Consider the following 27,890-nt stretch of genomic DNA (forward strand, 5'->3'; position numbering starts at 1 on the left):
TAAATTCAACATCCAGAGCACATACATCCCAGAGGTGTGTGTGTGCGTGCGTTTGTGTGTGTGTGCGTGCGTGCGTGCGTGTGTGTGTGTGTGTGTGTATGTGTGTGTGTGTGTGTGTGTGTGTGTGCGTGCATGCGTAGGTGTGCGTGTGTGTGCATGTGGTCTTGTATTTGATTCATTATAAGCCCAATATGTCCAACAAATACTACGCTGCGGGGACTGACTGGTTCTTCTGGGGCCTGAAGCCCCAGAAGAAGTTCTGTTTATGGGTTTAGGGTTAGATTTAGAATCAATCAATCAATCAATCACATTTTATTTATATAGCACATTTCAGCAGCAAGGCATTTCAAAATGCTTTACATAATTAAAATAAAAACAGCATGTGACAGTGAATAAACAGTTAGAAGGACAAAGAGAATTTTTTTAAAAGAAAAAAAAGGCTAAAAAAGATAAAAACATTAAAACCCACAACTCTTGTAGGACTTCAGTTAAACGTCTCACACCTCAGAGCTTTAGTTAAAACGCCATTTAAAGTATGTATGAAGCTTAGATTAGGTTTAGGATTAACCATATACTGGATGGGGTTAGGTTTAGGGTTAGGGTCTGGGTCTGGGTTGGGCTCTAGAAATGAATGAAAAATGAATGGAAGTTAGTGCAAAGTCCTTGTGAACATAGAAAGACACACACGTGTGTGTGTGTGTGGGGGGGGGGGGTGTAGGTGTGTCCGTGCATGTGTGTGTGTGTGCGTGTACGTGTGTAAAAATACAGACCCTTTCACAGCCAGAGGGGGAGCACTTTTAAGGGCAAATGAGATCACTGGAGTGCCCTAAGCTTTGCCGTCCTGGCACATACACACACACACACGCACACACACGCACACATGCGTTCAGGCACAAAGTATACAGTGTCCAGTGACGTTAAGGAGAGGGCTTAAAGCCAGACTCACATGTGCTAGAGTCATTAGAGAAGAATTCATAGCTACACTTCAGGCCACTACACTCCATTACTGCACTTCATTGGTTACACTATCGGAAAACAGTGGTAAAGTCAAGTTCAGAGACCACCAGAGCTGACACACACACGAGCACGCGCGCGCACACATACACACACACACACACATCACACACACACACACACACACGCGCGCGCACACACCCACACGCGCGCGCGCACACACACACACACACACACGCACCATTATATATCAGTGACGTGCGGTGAGGTTCTTTGCTGGTACTGACTTACGACTTATATAGACATCATGCATGTTATTGGACGTACGGATGTTTCGCCCATCCACACAACGCTGGGGGGCAAAAAGACTAATCTTTTACATGTCATCCATAGCCGTGTTAACTCAGTGAAACTTAGAAATGTAGGTATTAATTTCCTGCTATGATCCACAGCAAAGGGCAAGTCTCGCTCTGTATCGCCAAGCTACACGCAGACTCGTAGTCATAGCAACTGACAACAATGCCGCTTCATGTTTTAGGATTTAACACCAAAAAACATTCAAGATTTTGCACACAGAACAGATCATTCAGTCTGTTGTTGTAGTACGTTTTAAGCTTAATGTTTTATTAATAAATAATTGCTGTGGTAGATTAGCTACCGCTTCTACTTTACTGAATTATTTAAACATTAACTGTAGCCCACAAAACGCACATTTCATTAAAAAACTAAATAAAAACATCTTATTGCTGTCTTACCTTTACTTATCAATAAAATCCATCCTAATTCTGCACAAAAATATCCGTTCATCCAAAGCCAAGTCGATCCTCGGCATGTCTTTTCTACTCGGTTTGAGAATCATCAAACTGTCTCGAAGTAAAACTTTCAGCTCCGGTGTTGGTCTTCCTTTAGTTATTATCTCCTGCTTCAATTGAAAATCCACTTTAGAAAACTGTTTAAGTGTAGAAATGTAGTACTTTATGTTGACGTCGGAAGAGAGGAGAAAACAAATATATCGCTGTTCTTTACTTATTTACTGTATGGCTAGCTCCATGGCTAGCTCACTGTGTCTTACTCTGCAGTTGTGCAGTCACAATATCTGGGATCATGAGCGCCCCCTGCCATGAGGCAAGAGAACTGCCTGCCTCACCTCGAGTCTGTTCTCTGCCGTTTCTGATCGCTCCTCCGCACACAAAACATGACACACACAGTTTGTGACAAAAAACACTGTACATTATATTCATAAGCTAAATTATGGAAAATCAGTCCATATATAAAATGTTTTTTAACCATTTTATTGCCGGCGTACAGACAGGACGAACATGCTCCCGTAGAATGGCAGCCAGTGCAGCTGGCGAGAGGTTGCGCAATCCCAGGTGAGGCTCAGCTTGCACCAGCTTCGCTTCTGAGCATTTGAATGGAAAAATGCGAAAATCCAGCGATTTTGAAGAAAAAATAATCAAAATTGGTTAAGTAAAAAAATAGGTACTTTATAGTACAAACCACACAGTGAAAATAGCAAATTAAATGATTTTATTATTATAGGCCTATATTACTTTCCATGATGACCACACGTCACTGATTTTATATATATATATATATATATATATATATATATATATATATATATATATATATATATATATATATATGTTTTTGTTACAGTAGCAACAAAAACATATCCAACAAACTATCACCAAATACATCACAACCCGTGAAGATCTAGACTTCACAGGTAACATATGGATTTCTCATCAGAAAGAAAACAGTGAGACAAAAGGTTAATCTAAAAAAAATTCAAATACCATGAGAAAATATAATATTGGAAAACTCATGGTGACACCCTAACTAGCTAATTAAGTCCTAAAGGTTTTCTGAGAAATGATTGCTTTTGAAGGCTTTAACTATTTATGCCAACACATTGGCATAACCAATAGTTATAACCAATCTAAGGTATATAAAATTTGTGACAAGTGTCAGATGTGTTGAATTAATTTCTACATAAAAAATGAGCTAGTCCCAAATAAATAGTTTCTAGATTGTGCTTTAAAATGGTACTATCTGTTCAAACTTTGATAATGAATGTGTTAAACCTGAGATTATTATTTTAACTTTACTTTTGGAGTATTTAGTATAATTTAAGCATAACATATCTACAAGTCAATTGTGTCATATTTGAACGGATTGACTCTAGGACAAGCAACAGTTACTCACGCAGGTAGAAATGAACGGTAGAAGAAGTTAATTGAAAAAAGAAGGTGATTCTAGAGATGGTTTTCTGCAGAGAGTGGTTAACCTACCACCACGCTGTAGGTTGTTAATGGCTGCAAGTGCACACTGAACTGGTTCTTGGCAGAAGAAGGAGTCTAGGATGTTCTTATGGTTAGAAAAGATGAACATGATCCAGGAGGGGTGGTAAGTGCATCCACAGATGTTGAGGTTGGCTGATTGTTTGCGTTTGCTGTTGATTGGGTTTGTTTTGCTGTTTTTCCACTGACAGAGGTCGAACGTCGAAGGGCGGACAGGTGAGCGAGCGCTGGACGAGCCACTGGTAGGTGCTCTTTCTAAAGAAGCAACAAGGAGACACTTCTGTTCCTTCGCTGAAAAGGAGAGTCAACATGGCAGCAAACACAAAGAGAATCATCCAGATAACAACAGTCTGGTCTGCAAGGAAGGTACAGAACCAAGGGGTGAGTGTGACAAAAGTTTCTCTTCAAACAACTGCTGAAGAACTCGGCAGTTACCATGAGTAGTAAGTTTACCATCTGGCGTCTATCTCAGAAAACCCACTCCTCTAACTACTGCTTCTTAACGAGGGCTGGTGAACATCAGTCACATCCTGAAGAGGAGGAAGGTGAGAGATCAAACACCTAGCAGCACACAAATCTGTAGATGGCAAAAATGAATGAATTTATTCAGTTGTTTGTTCACTTCCATCCATCCATCCATCCATCCATCCATCCATCCATCCATCCATCCATCCATCCATCCATCCATCCATCCATCCATCCATCCATCCATCCATGTTGAGAATAAGCTGTGGTTGTGGCATGGTGCCAAGGTCAGGCTGGTCTCATGGAGTGGTTATCACCTCCAAGATTAGCGAAGTTTGCCTGTAGGTGCCCAAGTGTTAAGAAGATAACCTATCACCAGAAAAAGACCCTTTTTCTACTGGAATTAGCTGAAACATGGTACTAGTTCTTCTGTACTTAGCTTCACAAGCTTCGTGTGTAACAATGTTACTCATAGGCCTCATTTTGAAATGTCTCCACCTTTTCTTTATTAGGACCGAGCAGCTAAGCGCTGCGAAGGCCTATTGTAATCGCAGGATTTCTTATTCTTGTTTTTATTTTTCCGTCACTTTGCAGGGCTGTTTGAGGGATTTATCACATTCAAAGACTCACCAACCCTCACCCAAAATTGTCCCCCAACGAAACTTTTCGGATTCTGGTGGAATTTTAAGTGGGCGTGGCCAAATGGCTCTACAGCGGCCCCTAAAGTGAGTTGGGGAAAACCGTAGGTCGTAGAGATCTGAAATTTGGTATGTAGGTAGATCTTCCCAAATCAAGAAAAAAAGTCTCTTGGAGGTACCCCCTAAAATGCTCAGGGAGGCGGCCATTTTGGGTCAAAGATCAAATTTTGGCCATTTTTCCATTTTACTCACGTCAAACTTTAACAAACTCCTCCTAGGCATTTTCACCTATCGGCTTCATTTTTGGTCAGGATGCAGTTAAGGGGTGTGGCATTAAAATTCATCAAAATGGTGAGTTTTCGTACATGTTGAGGGGGCGTTGCGCGGCCCCAAGTTTGGCATACTCGCCAATGAAAACCAACAGCTACAACTTTCACATAGAAAGGAAAATTGGCACCAAACTTGGTATGAGGGATCCTGGTTGGATGCCTGACGATCCTATGTCGTCATAGTCTCACCTCACCTAAGCCCCGCCCTCTCAGTACAAAAAGTGACCTTTTTTATTGGGAAAGATCCAATTCTGCCTCTCTTGACCTAATCAACATGATCTTGTGTCAGATAAGAAATTGCTCTCACTTACTTTAAAGCGCCAACAGTTTCCTGTGGAGGGCATGGCCAAGCCTCAAATCTGGCCATTCGCCATAAAACATCAAGGCTCGGTGAACTGCGCCAGAGCGTCAGCGGTGGCTAGAGAGTGATGGTGCAGGAACCCCCGCGGTGGCAAATAGGCCAGAGCGGCGCTTGGCTGCAAGGGCCTCCAACGCCACTTGTGGCTTTAATTCAGCTTATTGTCGCATATACCTAAATGTAGACATAACAAAGTAAAGTAAAGTCCCTTTTATATTCACATACAGAAGCACAACAAGCTGTATGTGAAATAAAAGCACAGCTGCATTCCACCATCTCAGAAAAAAATACAGTGTTATTATTGCTAATGACCGCGAAATTGTGTTGCACATGAATGTTTACAACACCATTTGGTCCTTTTAAAACACCATGTCTGTGTGTTCACATGCAATGTGGTCTAGGTTTTGCTGAGCAAACACCTGCAGTCTAACCGCAGAAAACTGTTAAATTCGTTTTACAAAAGCACAAAAGAACTCAAGAGGAAAGAAAGAAAAAAAGAAAGAAAGAAAGAAAGAAAGAAAGAGAAAGAAAGAAAGAAAGAGAAAGAAAGAAAGAAAGAAAGAAAGAAAGAAAGAAAGAAAGAAAGAAAGAAAGAAAGAAAGAAAGAAAGAAAGAAAGAAAGAAAGAGAAAGAAATCTGTAAATTCACCACTGGGGTTAACTATAGGTAAAGTTAGCAAGACACATCCAGTTTCACAAGACATCTACAGCAACACAAGGAAAATTAAGCAGAAATGTAATATCTGATACTCTGATGAATTGTTTTTATTCAGATCATATAATTTTTTTTTTATTTGACAAATGTTCATTAGTCTAATCTGTCACTATTTGTTTTGCTTATCTTACAATTATTGTGCAATGTAAGATGATTAATTCTGTTTAGAGAATGTGTATCAACATATGGTTTCATTTAATGAAATAAGTATCAGTTTATTTTGTGGTGCACAAAGAGCACCACAAAATATTTTTAGAAGTCCTGAACATTCAGCCTCGACCTTGGTCTTGGTTCTTGGTCTCAGAAGGCCTGGTACTGACTCCATCCCTGCTTCAAGTCTGATGAAATGTTATTTCTTCAGGCTTATCCCTTTTGCTAACCATCAAAAGGTTTCCCAGTAACAGATTATACATTTATTTGCTTTATTAGGATAAACTTTGAATATTAGGCTAACAGTCCTCTCCGAGGGATGCATTGGAAACATGAGCCGATTCTTTGTCACACCTGCTCCAAGACACTTCAGCTGCACCTGATGTTTCCGTTATGCTTTTGCTATCAACCCTCTCTGTTTCTCCCTCTATATAAGGTCGATATATGAGGAACTGAAAGAGAGGCCTGATGGTAAGAAAGTGGAGCGAGAAAATGTCATATTTGACATGTGAGATGATGTCCACGCCTGGCTTTTGAGAGGTTTCTGTTATAGTTAATGAGCAAACTTTATGTATTTGTAGAGTGAGACACATATTTAGTTGCATGTTGAGATCAATATGCAACTTTATCTTATTGTCAGAGTGTCAAAATCACACAATATATATATTTTTTGTTAGAATTAACAAAAAATAATAGTGGATTCTCCTCTGCACCATTTGTTTTTTGTTTTTCCTGTTTAAATTGATGCAGTTCCCCTCCTGAACACTAGGTGTTATCGCTAACAAAATAATGCATTATCAATGAGTCTTGAAGAAGAGTCTTTCAGGATGTTGCTTCATTTTGATCTTTTATCACAGCAGATCATATTTCAGTGATGTAAACAGTTAAAAAGTAATGCATTATGATTTTATCTGAAAACTGCATCTTACTGTATCACAGCTGCTCCCTGAATGCACCGATTAATCATATGTACACATCACCGAATATGAGTCAGAAAATTTGAACATTCCTACTTAATTTTAGTATTTCTGACAGAGTATTAATACCAGGCTAAGAAAAAACTTCATAAAATTCTGATTTTATTGTCAGAATATTATACCTTTATTGTTTTAGTTTAAAAAAATAAGTCTTAGTCTGGCCGTAATACTCCATTGTATTTAAGAGCAAGTATTCTAATAAGAATAATTTTAATACCTCAGACATTAAAAATACTTGAATGAGGATTTCAGTGGATCAATTTGCCAAAATATTACAAATTCTCCAAAAATGAATTTTCATTTTGTGTAATTACTAGACAACAGAACAAATTAAAAGTTCACATGCAGACAAATGTACAATAATACAATAAAGCAAGTTAAAAACCCATAGAGAAAACAGAAGGCTTTTATGATCAGAGCAGTGTGTGTGTATGTCTGCTCTTGTACCAACACACCCTAGCAGGAACTCATGTCAACACCACACTGAGCCAGTATCCATGGGCTTGTCCACACCTCTGCCCACACAATAGACAGGATAGTGTGTTAAATGCAGATGCAGAAGCTACAGTTCCCCAAGACCCCCCTGCTCACTGGCAGCTCCTTACCCTTGAGCCTCGCAAAGACGTCCAGCGAGTTGACATCCACGTTAGAATCATGTCTGCTTCACGCCTGTCTGAATTAGCGCCGCGCTGCGGGGGCTAAAGCGGCCAGTGCGGCGCCCTTCCTCCAGGGAGGCAGGAGGAGGAGGTCAATACGCTCAAATGATTTTCCACTTCTCTAAAAAGTGAGTAGTCGTGGCTTAAGGACATTTGGCGACACAGATGATTTTTTCAATATGTCTGCTGCTTCTCAAACACCGAGATGTGAGGTTTCATTTGAGCTGTAGGTGACGGACGGTCAAAGAAATGCAAAGTGCTTTGCCTGACAGTAAACAGATGCTAACCAGCAGATCACCATCATCAGGCCTCCGAGCGTTTGGGGCTCTCGCAGGGATGCTGTGTGTTTCATCAGAGGTTTATAGTGTATATGCGTGTGTGCGTGTGTGTGTGTGTGTGTGTGTGTGTGTGTGTGTGTGTGTGTGCGTGTGTGTGTGTGTGTGTGTTTGAAGTCCGAAAGACTTTGGAAAGGCTTTCTCTCTGAAGTGTCAACCTCCCAGAGCGAGGATCAAGTGCTAAGCTCAGGAATCAGGAGCTCAGTGTCTCAGTTTGTGTGTGTGCGTGCGTGTGTGTGTGTGTGTGTGTGTGTGTGTGTGTGTGTGTGTGTGTGTGTGTGCGTGTGTGTGCGTGTGTGTGTGTGTGTGTAACCCATCCTTGTGGTTTTAGGGACTGAGGCAGTGATATATCCCCTCTATCCGTTACTGAGCCTGACCACAAGCCGGACCGAAGACTACCCGCAAAGCTAAATCCACACGCTCAAAGGTTAGCGCAGTGTGTGTACATCTGTGTGTGAGCTACATCAGAGGAGCCAAACCTATTCCCCTGTGGGGCAAAGCGCAAAGTGTAAAGGTCAAACACACATGCAGAGGGTCAGTGAGCAGCCGGGCAACTAGAACCCATGACTTCCTACGCGTTTTCTCCAAATATTAGCATGTATGAGAGGAAGAGAGACAGAGGGGCACATTACAGTAGTATTTGTGCGGGCCAGCTGTATGAGGTCATTTCACAGAGGAGCCCCTCCTCCTGTGTTACTATTACATTTTTATGGGTCTAATAACTCTTGTTTTATTTTGTTGTAGTTTACTATGGTTGTTCTGACTTGACCTACTTGCCAAGTGTCATCCGTACTAAAACCTGGAAGACTGCAGTAGCTATAATTAGGGGTGTAGCATTACACATAAATCATAGCCCAGTGGTTGTAGCATCATTGTTCGGTACACATCCATATTAACAACAAAGAGAAACAAATGCTTTCAAGTTTGTTTGTATTCTTTTAGAGTGGAGGAACAGAGACAAGTAAACAATTCAGTCACCTGTTATGGGTCATTTCTCCTATGATGGAGGCGATGGTGGGAGTTTGTATGAGTTGGTCCTGCAGTCAGACGGTTGCCAGTTCGATCTTCATTCAATCCATGTCTGTTGTTGTATCTTCACCTGCCTCGCCCGCATGCTGAGATTAAATTACACAGGTGAATTAGTTAGATTAAACTTATGAAAGCTTTACACGGCAAGATTTTAACATTGTTGGCTGATTTTTGAAACTTGAGAGACCCCCATAGATGATAGTAAAAAAAAATTGGGTGTAACAGTCATACTGTGTGAGGTGTACACCATACACAAACTGAATTCACTCACCAACATTTAGATGTCAGACGGAAAATATTGCAAAACCTCTTGAGACCAAACATGAGTTCCGAGTGAACAAACATGACTGACATATAAGAAGCCATGGTGATAGCTGGTGGACTCTATATCAGATGTCTACAACTTCCACCAGACTTTATGTTCCACCATGACAGTTGTCTCGTCTTCTGTGTATTTTGAACTTCCGTCTTTGTTTCTGTCACCTTTCTTTCTGATTGGCTGCACGTCACATTCAACAGGCTGCCGTCTCTTTTGTTCTCAGGCAACACCACACACACTGATATATCGGGCCAAAACAATCCAACATGCTTAATATCCCCCCCCCCCAATTTTTAGAATGTAGTGGTCCCGACGTCAGTCTGAGCAGAATAGATCACTCTTAACACACGACAGGAATATCCCCTAAAACAAATTTTAAAGCCATCCTGATACTTAAGGTGTCCTTAAGATTATTGGAAGGGGAAAATCAAGACAAAAACTTGTCATAAAAGCCTGTAAATAGGCATAAGGGGGACTTCAGACGACCCACAGAAGAAGCAAATTTCAGCTACTTGTAACTTGTTGCTTCCCATATCTGCTGACCACAGCCGAGGGATGGAAGGTAATTTGGAGTTTATTTATGGGAAAGTGGCATGCCTATTTCTATCGGTCTGCCACATTAAAGCACACAGACAATTAATTAACATTAATTAGGACAATGAAGTAACACGACATAATGTGGAAAAGCCATAGCCATAACCAAATTCACAATTTTTAGATGTCAATGGTTGGCTTTTGAATAACAGACTAAATTTAAAATTATTTTACTGATTCATAAATCATGCAAAGTTCAGCCAATCAACATGCCGTAGCAACAGAAACCTGGAATGAGGTGATTCTCTCTGCAGGAACATACAGATGCAGGCTTGATGTGATTTTACAGCTCTAGAAGTATTATACTGTAGTTTGCGGTGTTGTGACATGAGGCAGCGCACGTTTTGGGGTCGGAGCTACATGACAATGTGGGACAAAATGTGTTAAAAGCCAAATGCTGTTTGTCACTGTGTTTCCCCAGCCCCAGTCCAAACTACAACAAGATGCCGTGTTTTTCATGTGACTGAGTGACTGAGTACTCCCAACCTGGTCTCCTGCCTTATTTTTTCACTGTCTTGTGTTTTTCAGCCTCATGAAGCTGTTGAAGCTGTTCATCGGACACGAGATGAAATCAACACGCTGACGGGTTTGAGACACACACGGGTACAGCTCACCTATTCGGCAGATCAGACACGACACATCTGCATGTTAAGTGAAAGCTTTACTCCTCCACTTCCACAGAACACTCCAGTCTGTCTCTCTCTCACAGTCTACGTCAGCCATCACTTTGTCTTCACATTCATGCGGAGGCCAACTTTCATGCAGCTCACAACAGATTACCTCAGATTCACACACACTGAAAACATCGGCTTTTATCTTTTAGGCAACGGGAGAGAAGGTGCTGTTGGGAGCGGGAGGGCTTGACAAGGGCGGAGAGGAAGTACACAGGAAGTACATTAGTTATCACTCCATTGTCTTCTCCACCTTTTCAGTTCTCATCACCACCTGACGTCTCAGACTTCCCAACCCCGTCCTTTTCTCTCTCCGTGTCTCGCTTTCTCACACACATGCCTTTAAAAGTGACTGCCGTGCTCCATTTAAATGTCGGGCCTTGAAATGTAGGTGACAAGAAGCAAGCTGCGGGAGCTGCAAGACAGTTGGATGAAATATTTAAATGAAACATTGTGAGGTAAAACAGAGGGGAAGTGGAAAGAGAATAAACAAATGGAAATTATTCAGTAGATTAGAATATGATTGAACAAGATTAAAACCTTTTAAAATGGGAAACTGAAATACTAATTGTTACACAACATCTTTTGTTTGTTTTTTTTCCTTTTAAGGTTTTTAATTATGGTTTACTCCAAATGAGGAATCCAAATTCATTTTCACAAATTTATTACATAAGACCAATAACAACTAAAAAGGTATTTTAACATAGAAACTTTTTTTAAATGGACACTTTCTTGAGAAAGACCAACAGTGAAAAACATTATTCAGTGAATATCAGATGTTGCTTTTGAATTGTGGTTCAACAGAATCATTAAAAAAAAAACTAATGAAACAGGCCTGAACCCAAAAAACCTTTAAAAAAATGTAAGTTAATCTGGCTGGAGGGACAAGTTAAAGTAATGTGTGTCCTCTAATTGGCACTACGGTGTCTTCAAGCTTCTAATCAGTCAATTTGACAATATAAAAGGACAGCACCATGTAAAATCAACTTGTTTGAACCATCATGTTACAATGTTATTTCCTCATCCTACCTGGAGTGTTGCCTTGATTCTTTCATGCATGCTTGAGAAATCCCGTAATCTCCAAGGCAACCATTCAGCTGTCCAAAATGCCTTAGTGGACCTAGCCCCACCTTGGAGACACAGCTCCTCTTTGGAGCAGCAGTTTCTAACCTTCAGAGTTTCCATCTCACAGAGCAACTCCTTCCTACGACGCCCTCACTCAGCTCCTTCAGACTAGCCAGCAGTAATTAGCAAACACCTGGTGGAACCTCCATCTGCTGAGCTCATTATAGGAGCTACTTCTCAGAGCAACACTGGTAAAAATGTTGTTAAAGGATTAATAGAGGAGCCATGTTGTGATGACTTCTTGAAGGCAGAGTTTCAGAAAGAGCAGGAGTTTTTAAAGAGACAGAGGCTCAATTTCAAGACGTTGCATTAGAAATTAACATTTCTTTCAAGTCATTGATTAAGTCAATGATTATACTGAACCACAATTCAAAAGCAATGTCTAAATTTTAGTGGCTAATTTCCAGAACATTTTTATTTATTATTACTTTTGTCAGTTTCATAATATTTCAGTGATCATTGTGGGTTTTTTGGTCATTAACAGAGGGGCAACAATGGTTTTGTCCACATTTATAAATACAATGAAATAAAAAGATCTGAGACATTAATTTTAGAAGTGTATTATTGAAAGCTGACATTTTAAGCTCAATGCACTGGACTTCTAAAAATGGACCATACAAGATAATGTAAAATGAATGCTTCTGCTGTCAGGATTCTGTATTTTAAAAAAAATCTCAAAATTAAAATAAGCAAAGTTTTCCATGTCAAGTTGAATTTTAACTACAAGTAGCAGTGCCTGAGCACAAAAATATAATTACACACTAAAATAGACAGAAGTGTTTGATTTAAGAGTTATTTTGCACCTTTTTATATCAATAGTCTGCCAAGGTTCTGATTTTTAACTCATTTCTGTAATCTTTGGATCATATTATTTTCAGAAGCATGTCTTTATAATTTTGCTTTATTCTGCTTAGTTTTTCCTGAGCCACTTAACTCTTGAGTTACAATAATTCACCTTGCTTGATGAACCAGTTTTCTGACTCTACACTTATAGAACCTTTCAATCATATTTATCTGTGGAAAGAAAAAATTCCCCTATTTTTTAAGTGAATCTCAGTAAAATTCGAATGACAACACAGGAAACAGGATTGTAGCCCCAACTAGGCAAGCCAAAAACTGAAGGATTATAGTGATACAATGGATGACACAACAACAACAACAACAAAAACAATGCCGTATCATATAAATAGAACCATAGGTCAGAAATCTGATTATTTATATGTTTGCTTGAGGTAGGCGGTCACTACCAGTATCGGTACTAAAATTGATACAAGCTTCAGATTCCTTTATGAAATTTTATTTTATTTTTTGTGTTGTTTTTCTATGTGCTGGATCATTTTATTTATTTCAAAAGTTTTTCATTCACCACAGATTGCTGCTAACGCTTGATAAATCTGTTTTTAAGATATTTTCCTGCCAAGTTCTCTTATTTTTACATACATCGTGGTCAGATGCAATGTGGAGAATTGATAAGTCTTAAGTTGATCAGTCTTTAAGAAACCTCTGAAGGAACAAAAAAGGAAAATAGAAAACTGGGGCTGGCCTGAAACTTTTGCACAGAACTGAATCCACAAAACTCGAAACAATGCAATTCTACACCGAAGGCTTGAAAGCACTAATCCTGCCATCCAGTAGTGGGGAGAGAGGTATCACTTCAAATAAACAGCCAGTTTCCCAGTCGCAGCTTTGCGAATAAATGAAGCAGAGGAGGAACGGAGAGAGGCTCTGCTGTGATTGGGAGCAGATGTGAGCTCCAGGTCTGGGTTTGGTTAAAGTCCCGCTGCCAGGAATATTTGCTCCACTTCAATAAATAGAGCTGTTAGGAGTGAGGTATTTCCTCGTCACCATGTCAAGGTTTCCGAGCGGAAGCTTCACATGCACAGATTTCACTTCTAAGCCAGCAATTGGAAACAAAACACTTTTTTTTCCTACTGTACTTCACTGTAAAAATATATAGTTTGATGTTCTACATACTTCTCAACTGTGATTTTTAAATAGAATCTTAGATCAGAAATAAAATTATTTATATGTCTGCTAAAGATCAGTGAATTGATCCCAAATCACTGTCAGTATTGATACTAAGACTGATGACTTCAGATTCCTTTTTGAAATTGTATTTTATTTTTCTGTTATCGTTTCCCAACTCTATCTCACAAAAGATGTTATTTTGGTTTTGTGTCAAATAATGATTTTCTGCACTTTGCTTATTTAGAAAAAAAGCAACACTTCTGTTGTTTCTGTTTATCTTGTAAAATCTTAAAATAATTTATGGGCACATGTAAAGTTAAGATTATAATAAAATAAATAAGAAAGAGAAGACAGAAAACGCCAAAATGTCAGATGTTTGATAAACCAAACTTAAATAATAAAAATTATCGATATCAGTTTTATTATGGGCAATACTGACCTTGTATTTATTAACTATCGGATTGATACCAAAATCTGCAGTATCTCACACCTCTAGTGTTTGCATGAGCTGAATGCATCTATTTATCTTTTCTCTACACAAACACACACACACCCACACACACACCAGTTTTTATTTCTACCCATGTCAGGACTTGGTATTGTTCATTTTATTAACTAGATTTTTGCCTAATCCAGACATTTTTTCCTAATCTTAACCAGTACTAGTCTGTTCCTAACCTTAGCTAAAACTTAATTCACAACATACCTCTAACTGGCAGAACTGGCAAAAAAGTGAGGACCATGAAAAGGACCTCTCTATGTTGGTAGGAATGATGAAAGTGGTCCTCTATATGTAGCATATACAAGTATAAACACACATACTGGTGCATGTACTCTTAAGCCATGAAATTATTCTTCTTCTTGCAGATTTTCATTGAAAATAATTTCCATGCAACAAAGAAATGTGTTTCTGAAAGGAAACGGATCAGGCGTCCCTACAAAGATAACCGATAGCATTATAGGAGGATCGATTCTATAAAAATGTTACATGTTATCAAAACATTTTTTACACCCTCCTCAATAACCAATGGAAAAAATCTTTATTGGCAACAACAACAACCAAGCCTCTCTGAAAGTTGCTGACCAGCTTTTGCCGTCTTTCCATTGGTAGGATTCTTTGACGATCAACTCCAAGTCTATAAAACTGAAGGGCCTCCTGGCCATCACCCTAATCTCCCCCTCCAGAGATTATCTTACAGACTCAACTTGGAACTCCTAAAATATAAATTTACAACTGGCATTTTGGAGTTCCCAGCCGCCAAAAGAAAACAAATAAAACACACAAAAACCCTCTCTTAGAGGCCTGCAAACACTCTCTTTAAACTGCAGAAGCTTTCCCAAAATTAGATTTGCGCAAGTATTTGCTTTACAAACACTGATCACATAATAAATCCATAACTTTTCTCTCTCTCTCTCTTTTTCAAGGTTATCGGATGCTTTCCCTCCATTGTGTGCCGTATTACTAGACTTTTCTTTCTCCCCCTCGGCCCGTCTGCGATTCAAACATCGTGCAGAGAAATCGTGGCAATCCAAGAGGCTCTGAGCAGAAAGGTCACAGAGAGAGTCTGTAAAATGGATGAAGCCTAATGATTAGCTCAACCTTTGCCTAATCAATAATCATTTATCCAACAATATCACCGGCAGCCACAGCCCCATTTGCCATTAACCTCAGCAGCGAGGCGAGAGGCAGTATTGTTTCCTCTGGCAGCTTTATGGCACTCCGATGAGTGGTAGGGCCGGGAGGAAGCTTAAGGTTGGATCTTGATGGCTCGGATCCTATTAAGAGACTGCAGGTATTTTACTGGAGAAGTGTCATATAATTACACTTTTAAATGATTGACGGTAATGTTCGGCATGCTGGTAAAACTGTACAACGAGAGGTGGGGGGGAGGGGTGATCATTTAGCTCCAGGACAGAATATTAAAAATGTTTATGTGCACTTAAGTGAAAACAAACGCCTTAAAAATTTGTTAAATTGGAAAATGTTGAATTTTGTTTTGTTTAAAAAAAAAACATTTTAAAAGGCCTAGAATGTCAGCGAAAGGATTTGTCTTTCCATGTTCTGAAGCATTTTGAAGAAGGGAAATCAATAAACGTGTTTAGGTCTGACTTAGCTCATATCTCCTTCCCCAGCAAAAACAGACTGCAAATTATCACAACATAAAAATACTGATCTGCGCCTTTGCTTCTTAATCCTGTCCCACACTCGGCCGCAAAGCATTAGCAGCGCCCGTCTCCTCTGTGTCTCTCCATGATGCCATCTTCATCATAACCTCTCCCGTTTTATTGCTTTTAATGACTCCTTCTCCCTTTTCATTAATTCTTTATCGATTTCTCCTGACGTCGCCTGAATTATTTTTCAATTACAGAAAATAAAAGAAAAAGAAGAGCATCGGAATATGCACGTCTGCCTGCGTTTGCTGCGGTTGTGTTGTGGCTGCCGGTTTGTGCTTTTTTTTCCCTCCCCTACATCTTTCTGATAAAAAACACACACTTTTACACCCGTTCCTACACATAATACACACGGAATATGACTACGACTGCAGAAGAAGAAAGGGAAAGGTCACCGCTCGCTTCCAGAGGCTGGTCTGGGGTTCTCTGGAGTGTGTTTCCCAGAGAGGAGCAGAGCTTGGACACGGTCCACTGGGGCAGGCAAACACACACACACAAACACACAGAGAAAACATCTTCCAACTGACGATTCAGGATCTTTTAGTATGCTGATCTGAGAATATGAAGGATGGTCTCAAAAGCAGATAGATGCGGTCACAAAATGAGCCTCAGAAGGCGCCGGTTTAATACCCACAGGTCGTTAATTATAACAATTATTCAAGCTCATATCACAGACACATATTGACTGTTTTTTTCTTCTTTTTGGTCTCTACTTGGGTTGTCTGGTGACGCACCCCAAAAGGCTCAATTAAAGAATAAAGTGAGTGTATTAAGTGTGTGTATGCGTGTGTGAGTGCGTGTGTGTGTACAGGAAATGGAAATAGATTTTCACCTGCACTGTTTATCATGGGGCGCACAATGCTTTTTTGTCCCTCTGTTGTCCAATTACATCATATTATGTTGAAGTCGTGTCAGACAGAATTATGTTTTATGACCTGGATGGGTGCGATGCACACACACACACACACGCACACACACACACACATTTATATATTTGGACATGTGATGGAAATCAAATAAACTTGTTCCATCCACTCACCTGTGTGGTCATCTGAGTGCATGCGCAGCACCGTATGTCCCTTAAGTGTCATATTTAAGCTACCTTCGCCATGTTGCATGGCTGTCCTACGATGTGTGTGTTCCTGAGTGCGTCTGCGTGCGTGTGTGAGTGTGTGTTTGACCTCCACTGCCCGTCTCCCTGCCATCCTTCCTTTGAGAGCCAGTGTGATATACGGAGCTCTAATTGTCAGGTCTGGCCTCCACATTCCTCGCTTCCAACAGCCGACCAACAGTGTGTCACTTTAACAACCGCAAATTATCACCGCGATGGAGATCTCGGCTTCACTGCGCCTCTATGAGAATATAGATACATTTCCTTCAATAAATTACTTCCCACCAACCACCGACACTCCACACACACATGCACACACTCCTATATTCTCACACAGTCGACTCATTACCTGTCTGCCGCTGTCCTCTCTCACACTCGCCGGTCTCTGACTGACATTTTTACCACAACATTATTGTGTGTGCCTCAGGATCTGCCTAAAAGGGAGTGAGATGAAGCTAACCCTTTGTGTCACTTTGACCAGGGTGTTTGATTCTTAAAGATGTGAGCTGGAACCGAACATGGAGGGGCCGAAAAGTCTAGACAGACAGAAAAATACTGTTTAATTTGCTGCGTTCAGTTTTTATTGACTGTAAGTTTAAAAAAAAAAAATTAAAAATCACTCAAAATGAAATGTAGAAAGTGTTTTTGAAGGCTCTTTTACACAATGGGTGTCCAGGCTTTTTGTCATGTCGACCAAAATTGTCGAATTTTTTGTTTATTTTTTGTTGGAAATTATTCAATATATTATTAAAAGAGAGGTATCTTGTTTTCAAATTCTTTTTGTTTCCATTTGAAGAATTTTATTATCAGTCTTAAAAACAGGATTTGGGTCACTTCCTTTGAAAATGTTTGCTATATTTAGCTAAGTTTAATTAATAGTTGACTTTTCAGTAAGAGTTTTGAGATAGACGAGGTTCTACTTATAAAGATTCAGTTGTAAAAAGATGAATACTTTACATACTTTACATTTAAAAAATTTTCGTCAATAAAACCTTTACCCCGATTAAAAAAAATAAAGTCTCTAATTGCATCAACCACACAGGTGGACGGGTCAAATCTGTAGCTTTCTTCAGCTGCTGTTGGGGGCCACAAATAATCTGTCCAAGGGCCACAAATGACCTTTGAACGCCCATGTTTTAGAGTGTCCTTTAGCATCTTCTGTAGCAAATTACATCTGATTATCTTTTCTAAAAAACAGAAAGGGGAAAAAAACTAAAGGATGGAACAGAAAAAAAAGAGTAATGTCATTATCAGACTGAACCATTAGAGCCCATCCTGCCATGTGGTTCATTTTTATATCAGCACTAAACAAAATAATTCCAACCACCCAATCGGATGCAGCCTAAGTAGTTCAACATGGCCGTGCGAAGCGGAGCAGTCATCTTCTCCGGCGGACGGGATGCCACGTAAGTGTTTCAGGCTGTCTCCATAGAAGTCCCGGCCAGCTACGCTGCGGGCTCGGCCAGAACCGGGGGTTCTCTCTAATGAAAGGCAGACTGAAAAAGCCTCTTTGATTGATTTCCTACATCTTGGTTTGATATCCTGAATTAATTATTTGAACTTGAATAATATATAAAGGGAAAAATAAATGTAAAACACTCAGGGGAAATAAGTGGAGCACTTCAGTGATGTTGCAGCAGCTGCGTTTGATACACTGGTTCTGTATCTGCTTGTCAATCTTTCCCTGGAATACTCCGGAGTTTATCTTTGACGGAGGAAACCTTGTGTGGAGTCACAGAAGATGGAGGTTTTTATGCGACTGTGGAAGACGGTAAAAGTACAGAACCTTAAAAAGTATTCATCCGTCTTGACCTTTTACACATTTTGCCACAGCACAGATTTCATTGTGGTTTGTTTTTTGCTGTATCATGCAGAAGACCAACACAAAGTGGTGCATAGTGGTAAAGTAGGAGACGTGGGGCTCAGAGGATTTTCAAATTAATAATCTGAAAAAGTTGGGATGCATTCAACTCCATTTATTATCCTAAATACAACCTAACTAATTTCCTTCAAATGTCAAAAATACTTAGCAAAGTGCTGCTTTGAGGAGACTAACTGTTGTCTGTAGGCTAACCATCTGAACCAGGGGTCAACACCTGTGGTTCCAGGGCCACAAGTGGCTCTGTAAGCCTTTCACAATGGCTCTTAGTAGAGGGGGCACATCAAGCCAAAGTAAGTTACCAAGCAAGTATTGGTATCTGATCGATACTTGGGTAGTAAGATAGACTTTGTAGTTTCAGATTCCCTTATGAAATGTTATTTTTTAATTGTTGTGTTGCAGTTTCTCAACTACTTAAATAAAGATTTTTTCATTTCCTCTCAGATGATCATTTGTTTGCATACATTTGTTTTGTTCTATTTTTTCTGTTCATCTTGTTAACATGTTATTAAAGTATTTTGCAGACTCCTGCATACTTTGTTCAAATTCTTTCAAATGTTTAAAGAACATAATCAAAAGAAAAGAAACACAAAGACACTTAAATGAAGGAATTTTGATGTATTAATCTTAAGTAATAAGTATTGGTATCAGTATCAGAATTGGCAATACTCCCATTTTTAATTGGTTTTAGATCAATACCAAAATATGAAGTATCACACACTTTTATTCTTATTATCTTTGGTTAATAAGAAGATGATAAAGAACCAACTGATATTTTGAAATATAAATATAATACCATTCTCTTTTAGCAGTTCTTCAAGGAACAGTTGTATTAAATTTCCACAAAATAATGACACTAAAATTTCCAGAAGAAATTCAACTGCAACCCTTGAATGTCCAGTGAACATTGGAAATGTCTTTGTACAGTTTTTAGTCCACAATCAGGTGCATTTGCTTCTTCCCAGTCGACCATGGTCGTTTACTCTGAACTCATGTTTGCTCTAAAAAAGGTTTTGTGAGATTTTCCATCTGACATCTTAGCGTATACCACTCACTCTCTGACCAAACATGTTATACATCAGATTTTTTTTTTATTGTTCTGTGTGGTCTCCATTTAAAAAACTGACCACTTGAACCAGGCTTTAAATCAAAGCATGCTTATGTGCTAAAATGTCAGAGTAAAGTCTAGAACTAAATCAAAATGTGAATCATTTGCAAGGCTTGAAAACAGTTCAAAAATATTCTCTATCTGACTGAGCTAAGCTGGTAGAGACATAGCTTAAGAATCTAAAAAAGAAACATAAACCCTGACATAATCACACTAAAAGACGATTTTATAAAAACAAATGTTCCTCAGAGCTGAAATCCATAAAAGAGAAAAGGTTTTGAGAAAGAGAGAACAGAGATTGAAGAACACATGAAACATAAATACTGTTGGTCAACATTTGACAGAAACTCCAAATGAGAATGAAATCAAACTTTAGTTGATTTTTTATGCCTTAAAGGTTTTGGAGAATCCTACTGAAACTGCAAGGGCTCAGGTTAAAAATAACTGTAATTCTCCAGTTTCTAGTCAACATATTAAAAGCATCTATGAAGAGAAAATATGTTTGTGTCGGAGAGATTGGAGACTGGATCAAGGACTGGATTTGGTAGATGAAATAAATTCCCAGACATGTTCAAAATGGTCAAAACATCTGATAAATTAAACATTTGTGAGCTATAACTCTTCTTGAAAGGCCATTTCCTGCCATATTTTAAATGTAAAGTTCTCTGTAAATCATTCTACAGACATTCTCTCATCTCATCCTCTCATCTTACTCAGGACAAGAAGGATGATTGAAGTTAAGAGATGTCAGAAGTGCAGCTCTGCAGCCCGTCAGGAGAGATTCGATCTGGATATTCTGATAAATTATTCTGATTTGAGATCGGTCTCAAAGCTGAGGTTCCATGTGTCGTCTCTGCACCTCTGGTTGGATGTTTAGGGTCAGTACTGGATAGTAATGTCTTGAGTCTTTAATGGTTTCTAACAGGTTTTCTTCCAGGATTGTATCTGACTCCATGTTCCCGTCTGCTCTGACCAGCAGCATTCCCACAGCATGAAACTGCCACCACTGTTCACCGTTTTGTGACGTGTCCACTATGTTCCTCGGTTTTCTGTTTGTTCCAAAATGTTCTTTAATAAACCTCTGAGGCCTTTGAAATACATACTGAGAATAATTCACACACATTTGACTCAAATTATTCCAAACAGTGGCAGATTTAGGTTCAACATCATTTTTTGACTTTACCAGCATAGTTGCCATACTAATATTAATGTTTTGGAGTAACTCAGCCAGAGTTCTGACTCAAATTTGACAGAGAAACTGTAGAATGAGTCCAAGATTAGGGTTATGTCTAAGAGGACTTCTGAGCTCAAAAACTTGAGGCTCATCACCAAAGATAAGACATCAATAAACCAACCAGAAACGTGTAAAAAGCTGGCCAGTGAGGATAAGAAAGTTTGATTCAGTTTCACCCCCAAATGTTCAGGGGGTCATGGCCACCCCTTAAAAATGCTGAACCCACCAGACAATTTTTGTATCTTTTAAACAAAGATGTTGTTGTGCCATTTCCTCTAGAAGAAGAAAAAAAAAAATTCTTCAAATGAAAATAATCCTATATCTGAATCTTCCTTGGGGTATGAATAATTTTGGAATGATCTGTAAGTGACTTCTGAAATGACAAAGATTTTATTTACAGGTATCAAAGTAAGGATGGGACTAACTTCAGCACACTCCACTCAGAACTCAATATGGTGTTTAAAGTCTAAAGGGCCATAATGTTTATCATATATGATGACCTCACATAACCCCACATTAACAAACCTCACTGCTTGGATTTGATCTTTTGAGTCAATCTTACTTCATAGCTTCCATTTTACTTTTCTTCCTGTTTCTTTCTCTTTTAAGTGAGAAGAAAAAAGTTGTGATATTGTACAGCTTTCTCCCTGAGACGTCTTTACTGTCGCTTTGCTTTTTCCTATCAACCTCTCCTCAGGGGTCCTCAGCAAATAACAAACTCCTCTCAAAATGCCTCCTTAGACGTCCAGCACTACAACCTTCCAAGAGGAACACTTTATTTACAGTAAAGTTACAACATTTTGCACCATACTGATATTGAATATACACAGTTTTAAAAACCTAGTTATTTCAGGATGCCTTTTTTTCTTTCTTTCTTTTACACAACTTGTTTTATGGTGTGGATTTGCATTGTCACCAGGAACAATGCACTGGGACAAATATACCATTAACACTTGAGTATGTTTCCCAAAACTACGTCGGCTGTGCTAAACTCTCCCTCGTTACGGAAGCAGATGCTTTAAAAGCCGGGCTGGATGGGATCAAAGGTCAGCGACTGGCTCTCCTCCTCACATCTTCAGCTCCTTTTTATTATTATCCACCATCATCTCACACATTAACAGTTTAAAAGCTCCTTTTTTTCTCCCCTGATCATTAGATTTTTTTTATTTTATTTTATTTTTTTGAAAAAGGATGCAGTCTAAAATCAATTCAGTCAAATCATTTACTCTAATGACGGCTGCTGTGGCAAAAGAAGGTGAGTCACTCCAAGTACAGAGGAAGCCTGTTTGAATGTGGACATAAACATACTCATATGGATGCAGCATGTCGTTTTATCATAAAACAGAGACAGTAAATCCTGAAGGACAGTGTCTGCCCATCTTCACTCTAAGCTCAGGCACAGAGAGCTACAGCAGGACAAACACTGACGGAAAGGTTTGGAGTTGCTCAAAATCCGGACTTTCATGATTCTTTCATGCATGTTTGAGAAATACTTTAATCTCCATGGCAACCATTCAGCTGTGCAAAACTCCTGGGCGGACCGAACACTTCGGTATTGCAGTTTCCAAGCTTCCGAGCTGCCGCCTCACAGAGCAGCTCTAGCCCACAACTCCTCCAATGGGTTCCTTCTGACTAGCCAGCAGAAATTAGCAAACACCTGGTAGAACTGTGCATCTGCAGAGCTCATTATAGAAGCTACTTCTCAGTGGTAAAAACTTAGTTAAAGGGTTAAAGGAGGAGCCATGTTATGATGACTTTCTGAGTTTCAGAAAGAGCAGGAGTTTTTAAAGAGACAGAGGCCCTATTTCAAGGTATTGAATTACGAAGTAAAATTTTTTTAAGTCATATTTGAGATATGACTTAATTTTTGTCATATATCAACATTTTTGTAACAACTTAAGCTAACATAGTTTATTGATTATGCTATAGAATGACACTATGTACCTGTAAAACACATAACATTGCCTGTTTAATAACTAAAATCATTCTTTGTGAAGTACATTGTCTGTTTAAATTTGTTAGACTATCTGAAACATTTAACCATGACAAAAAAAAGCCAAAATGAAGGAAACATTTAAACAGGCACGTACTTTTCCACAGAGTTGCACCCTAAACTGTCATTAACTATTGTTTTTAATCTTATTTTCACAACCACTAATTCAAGCTTTGCAGAGTGTAAGTTGTTGATGTGTGTGTCTGTTTGCCGGCAAAGGCCGGCGAACTGCCGAGGCCACTGGTAATGTATTTTTCTCCAACAAGAAAGATTGCTGAATCCCTGCCTCCTTGGGCACGGCAGCCCGGGGGGAAGGAGAGGGGTGTAGGGGTGGTGCATAGTGATGCTGAGAATTCAGGTATATGGATGGCCTAAGGAGGTTTCCATCATTCATAAAGCACGGCCGCCGTACGCGCCCTGACGCCGAATTGATTTTGCAAAAGAAGCAGGGTGGCAGAGCGACCACTTCATTAGTCTCCCAGTGCTACAAATCAGCTGCTACCACTGCAGCACTCAGAGGGGCCGGTGTTACCCGCCGCTATATTACCACACTAAAGTGACCATCCATTCATGCAGCCATTATGAGTGAGTTATATAGCGATGCAAAAGTGCTCGCTATACATCCAGTATTACTGTTAGTACGAGCCAACAGTCTTCCATGAGCTGTAAGTGCAACATCATACAGAAGACGACGTGGACGGGTACTGTTGTTTTCCAGGTTAAGTTTCTGTTGCTGCTATCAAGAATTGTTTTGTGTGTTTAAGTGGTTATATCATTGTAATGATTATCATTTTCTACAATGATTTATTTAGTAATGTTAAAAATACTAAAAGCAGATAGCACACAAAACAAAAGGTACAAAATGTGAGATATGAGAGTTTTAATGCACATAGTCTGATGCAGAAAGAAAAAACAAAAACTATATGCAGGTTATGGAAGGTCCACATCAAATGTTGAGGAAAAACTCAATGTACAGGAAACTCCAAAATTAATTGTTAATATGTAAGCAAACACAATTTTTCTGGAGAGTCCATCAAGTCCATCTTGATCTAAGGATAAAACAATTTAAATTGTGTATTTTATGTTTGTGCTGCTAAACTACTTTGAGTGCAAACATGCCACTGAGCCTGAGGTAAAAACATTGTTTTGTAAGGTTAATAAGTATAAAGAGTCTCTTTACTCCTGTAAAGTGAGCTGACTCTGTCTCCTCAGAGTATTTCCTTCTATCTCCTCTCACTAGCCTGAATAAAATAACCTTAAAAACATGCTGACTGTCCATCATCTCTGCTGCTTAAACGTAAAACAAAAGACTCTGCTAATCCTAAAGGTAACCAGTCTTGATTCTCCTGTGCTTACAACATGAGCCATTCATTTATTGCCATGATCAGCTGTAGCAGACCACTGGTACTCATAAAAAAATATATATTTGTATTAATGGTGCCTAGAAGTACATGTGGGCCATCTTTGTAGTCCATCAACCAATCAGTCAGTCGCTGTGGTGGCTAGGTAATACAATATTGACATATAATGGTTATTGACCTCTAATTCAGCAAATTATTTAATAAAACATTATCTTATTAAATAATGTTTTTATCTTCACCTCTGCTTGCAGTGTGAACTTGTTGTTTGAACACATACCAACTTCTTAAGTTAAATGTTCATAGTTCATACTGAACTGTAAGATCACTTAATGATTTTGTTGGTTTTATTCTGATTTGGTTGTTTATTCTGTTTGATTTTTTTGACTTCCTGAAAGTGGATTTTCAGAATGAGCAGGAGTTCTTAAAGAGACATTGGCCAAATTTCAAGGCATCAAATACGATGTTGAATTTCTTTTAAGTTTCATATTTAATACATATATAGCAACAACTTAAGGTAACATAGTCACTTGATTGTGCTATAAAATGAAACATTAAGGCTGAAAAATACACAATACTGCCCCTTAAACATGCTTAGATATGCTTCATGACATTGGTTCCATTATGGACGACATGTCATCTGCCTTTCTGCTTTGTGGCTCAAATAGCCTGTTCTGTTGTCAAATTACTCTGTTTTAAAAACCAATGCAAATTCTGACTGTGGTCTATTTCTGTTCCTGTCTTTCCAGATTTTAGATTTATATAGTCTCTAAAATATGACGTATAAACTCTTCAAAATTTGTCAAAATAATTTCATTTCATTTCCTCAACCCGATCATGCCTCTTGGGGCCCAAAAATGTTAAAGTCCTGTAGTATTTTGCATCCCATGAACTGAGTACAGTTGGTTCTGTGTTCTCTTTATTCTTGCAGGCTGAGAGTAACAATGCCAGGCAGTCACAGAAAGATGGAGTACTCACTAAGGACTTGGTTTGTGATCTCTGTGAGGAGGCAACTTTACAGAGCCAGGCCAGAGCAAAACAAAGTGCAAAAGCCTTCCATGTACACAAATCTTGTCAGGGGTAATTGATTGCTGTTGGTCACTCGCAGAGGACCTGGGACGAAATCAAGTGGCTTCTCCATAAAACAATGTCAAATATTGATGATATTTCTCTTTCCTGCCACTAGAATGAATAGCCTCATCCTATCTGTAGTTTTGATGAATGTTTGTTATTGCCTTCTCTTCTTGTTGTCATTTTCCCCCAGCTTCTTGGAGGGGATGCAGCAAGCCACTGAGATCACAATTAATATCACATAATCTCATATACAATGCAGACTACCGAGACATGCTAGTTTTAATGAAAAGGTTTGTTTTTTGTATTATTTCATTCAAGTGCCTGACTTAAGGGCAAACCCACATTTTTAAGAACTTGCTGGCATGTCTTACTTTTGCTCTTTTTTAGAAAAAAAAATCCTGATATATATCTGTGAGCTTTGACAGCCGTCTCTATAAAAGAAGAAACAGAAGACATGGCGCCATGCTACACACACAGTTTTACTACCACAGAGGCAAACAGTCAAGACATTTGACTTGGAAATACACAAAGTGAACTCCACGCTTCTTCAGCTCCTCTCTGCCTTTATTCTCCCCATTTCATCTGTCAACACATCTCTCCCTCTCTTTCAAAAACCCTTCTCTCCTTATTGTATGTTTAAACTTGCATGCCCCCTCCACCCCCCACTACCTCATCCCCCACTAACTACAACCACCACATACATCTACAACCTATTCCCTTAACTGTCAGTGCAAGAGGTCTAAAAGCTTCTCTGGTCCACAGTTTCACATCAGAAGCAGTTTGTGTGTTTGTCAGTTTGGTGTCTCAGAGAGAGTGAACGGAGAGACGGTAAGAGCGAGGGAGAAAAGGGCGAAGGACAACATGTGGCATTCGTGATGGATGTCAGAGACAGTCCATGTTTTCGGGGATGATAGAAGAGAAGGGGTTGGGGGCAGGATTTTGGAAGACATACTCAGAATGACACATACACGCGCACAGACCGGTCGAGCCGCACAATCCTGTCAGTCCTTGTCTGACTTGTGAAGTTTAACAAATGCATCAAAAGGCTGACCATCAATTATTTAACCTCCTGCTTTGGAAACTTCTGTATCTGTATGTGTTTGTGCACAGTGGCAAACATTGGGAGTGGCTGGTGTTTGGGGGGTGGGATTGGTGAAGGTGTGGGGTGAGGTCCCTCTAGGTTAGGCCGTTTTGGAAAAGTGAGACTTGGTTAAACACCAGTCGGTAGCAGAGCAAGCTTATAACTGGTCCGATGGGAATTTCAGCCCAGAGAACTAAGCCAAACAAGAAACATTTTGGTCTGCCTGTCTGTCTATAATTTGGCATTGAACACTAAATAAACTCTTATTTATGAATGAATAATATTTTAAGGCACTTTTCCACTAGAGCGCCTGGGATGGTAATGTTAGCTTATCCACCTGGCCAGCTGTTCTCATATTTTTATAGAGCCGGACCGAGCCAAGTATGGTATCAAAGCAATTTGATTGACAGCTGACTGCGTATGTTGATTGGCTTGTGATTACCTAAACAACATTATAGCTAGCTGTGGACCGCAGACATGTCGTCTACTATCAGAGCTACTCAGTACTAGCAGCGCCAGGAACACTGGTAAGCTTTGCACTGGAATGATCGTGATTTAGCAATGTTTTCAAACTGCAAAAGTTGTGCAAATCTATCAGATTGTGACAATGTCTTATGTCCACAGGTCTCCTCAGGTAACTCTATAGTTTTCTTTTCTGTCAGATTTGTTCTGGACTCTGTCTCAAACATTACAAAACTAATTTTTCTCTGGTGAAGTCATTTTTTTGTTGGTTTGATGTATGTTTGAACAGTGTTGGTGAAAATTTAATTCTTCTCATCTTCACATTTCTGTCACGCAGCTGATTTTAGTCAAAACTAACTGATACTGACACTTCCACTAATAGCAGAGCTAATTTTGTCATTTTGTGATGTAATGTTTTTGCTAACTTTGAAAGCTTTTAGCTTCCCCTAAGTTTTTTTTCTTTTTTTCAATACATTCTACTGTGCTAATTAACTCTGCTGTTTTGTAAACTTTCATGTTGAATAAAGTTCAACATCTGTTTTGGTTATCGACTGTTAAGAATTCTTCAAGTAGTTGGCTGTTTATATCCATGCTCTTATTTTGAAGTGGGAGAAGGCTGTTTACATTTCCTCTCCTCAAGTTCTCCTCCAATAATACAGCAAATGAAGTTTATTCTGTACTCAGAATACATCCAGTAAACAGATTAAAATCTATGTCACATGTGATTCCAGCTTCTATTTCTTTTTTATCAGTTATAGAGAAATGTTCAGTGTAAACAACACTGTTGACCCATATTTGCTCCAGTTATTGATGGTTGTCTCTTTTTGTGC

General features: G+C 39.2%; 1 protein-coding gene and 1 long non-coding RNA gene across 3 annotated transcripts in view; one reads left to right on the top strand and one right to left on the bottom strand.

The window, feature by feature from the left end:
• The window catches only part of tshz3b (teashirt zinc finger homeobox 3b), a 54,821-nt gene extending 52,805 nt beyond the window's left edge, over window positions 1-2,016 (bottom strand). Inside the window, exon 1 of the mRNA XM_081604914.1 lies at window positions 1,710-2,016. The gene's annotated coding sequence lies outside the window, so the exon portion shown is untranslated. The remainder of the gene's footprint in view (window positions 1-1,709) is intronic.
• LOC103462250 (uncharacterized) overlaps window positions 1-19,276 on the top strand; it is a 26,809-nt gene extending 7,533 nt beyond the window's left edge. For both annotated transcript variants that reach the window (XR_001776474.2, XR_533310.3), the window contains exons 3-5: window positions 3,452-3,641; window positions 3,733-3,805; window positions 10,353-19,276. This is a non-coding gene — a long non-coding RNA (uncharacterized LOC103462250). The remainder of the gene's footprint in view (window positions 1-3,451; window positions 3,642-3,732; window positions 3,806-10,352) is intronic.
• Window positions 19,277-27,890: the final 8,614 nt, after the last annotated feature.

Source organism: Poecilia reticulata, chromosome 3, assembly GCF_904066995.2.
Source record: "Poecilia reticulata chromosome 3, P_reticulata-male-v2, whole genome shotgun sequence".
Lineage (NCBI taxonomy): Eukaryota > Metazoa > Chordata > Actinopteri > Cyprinodontiformes > Poeciliidae > Poecilia > Poecilia reticulata.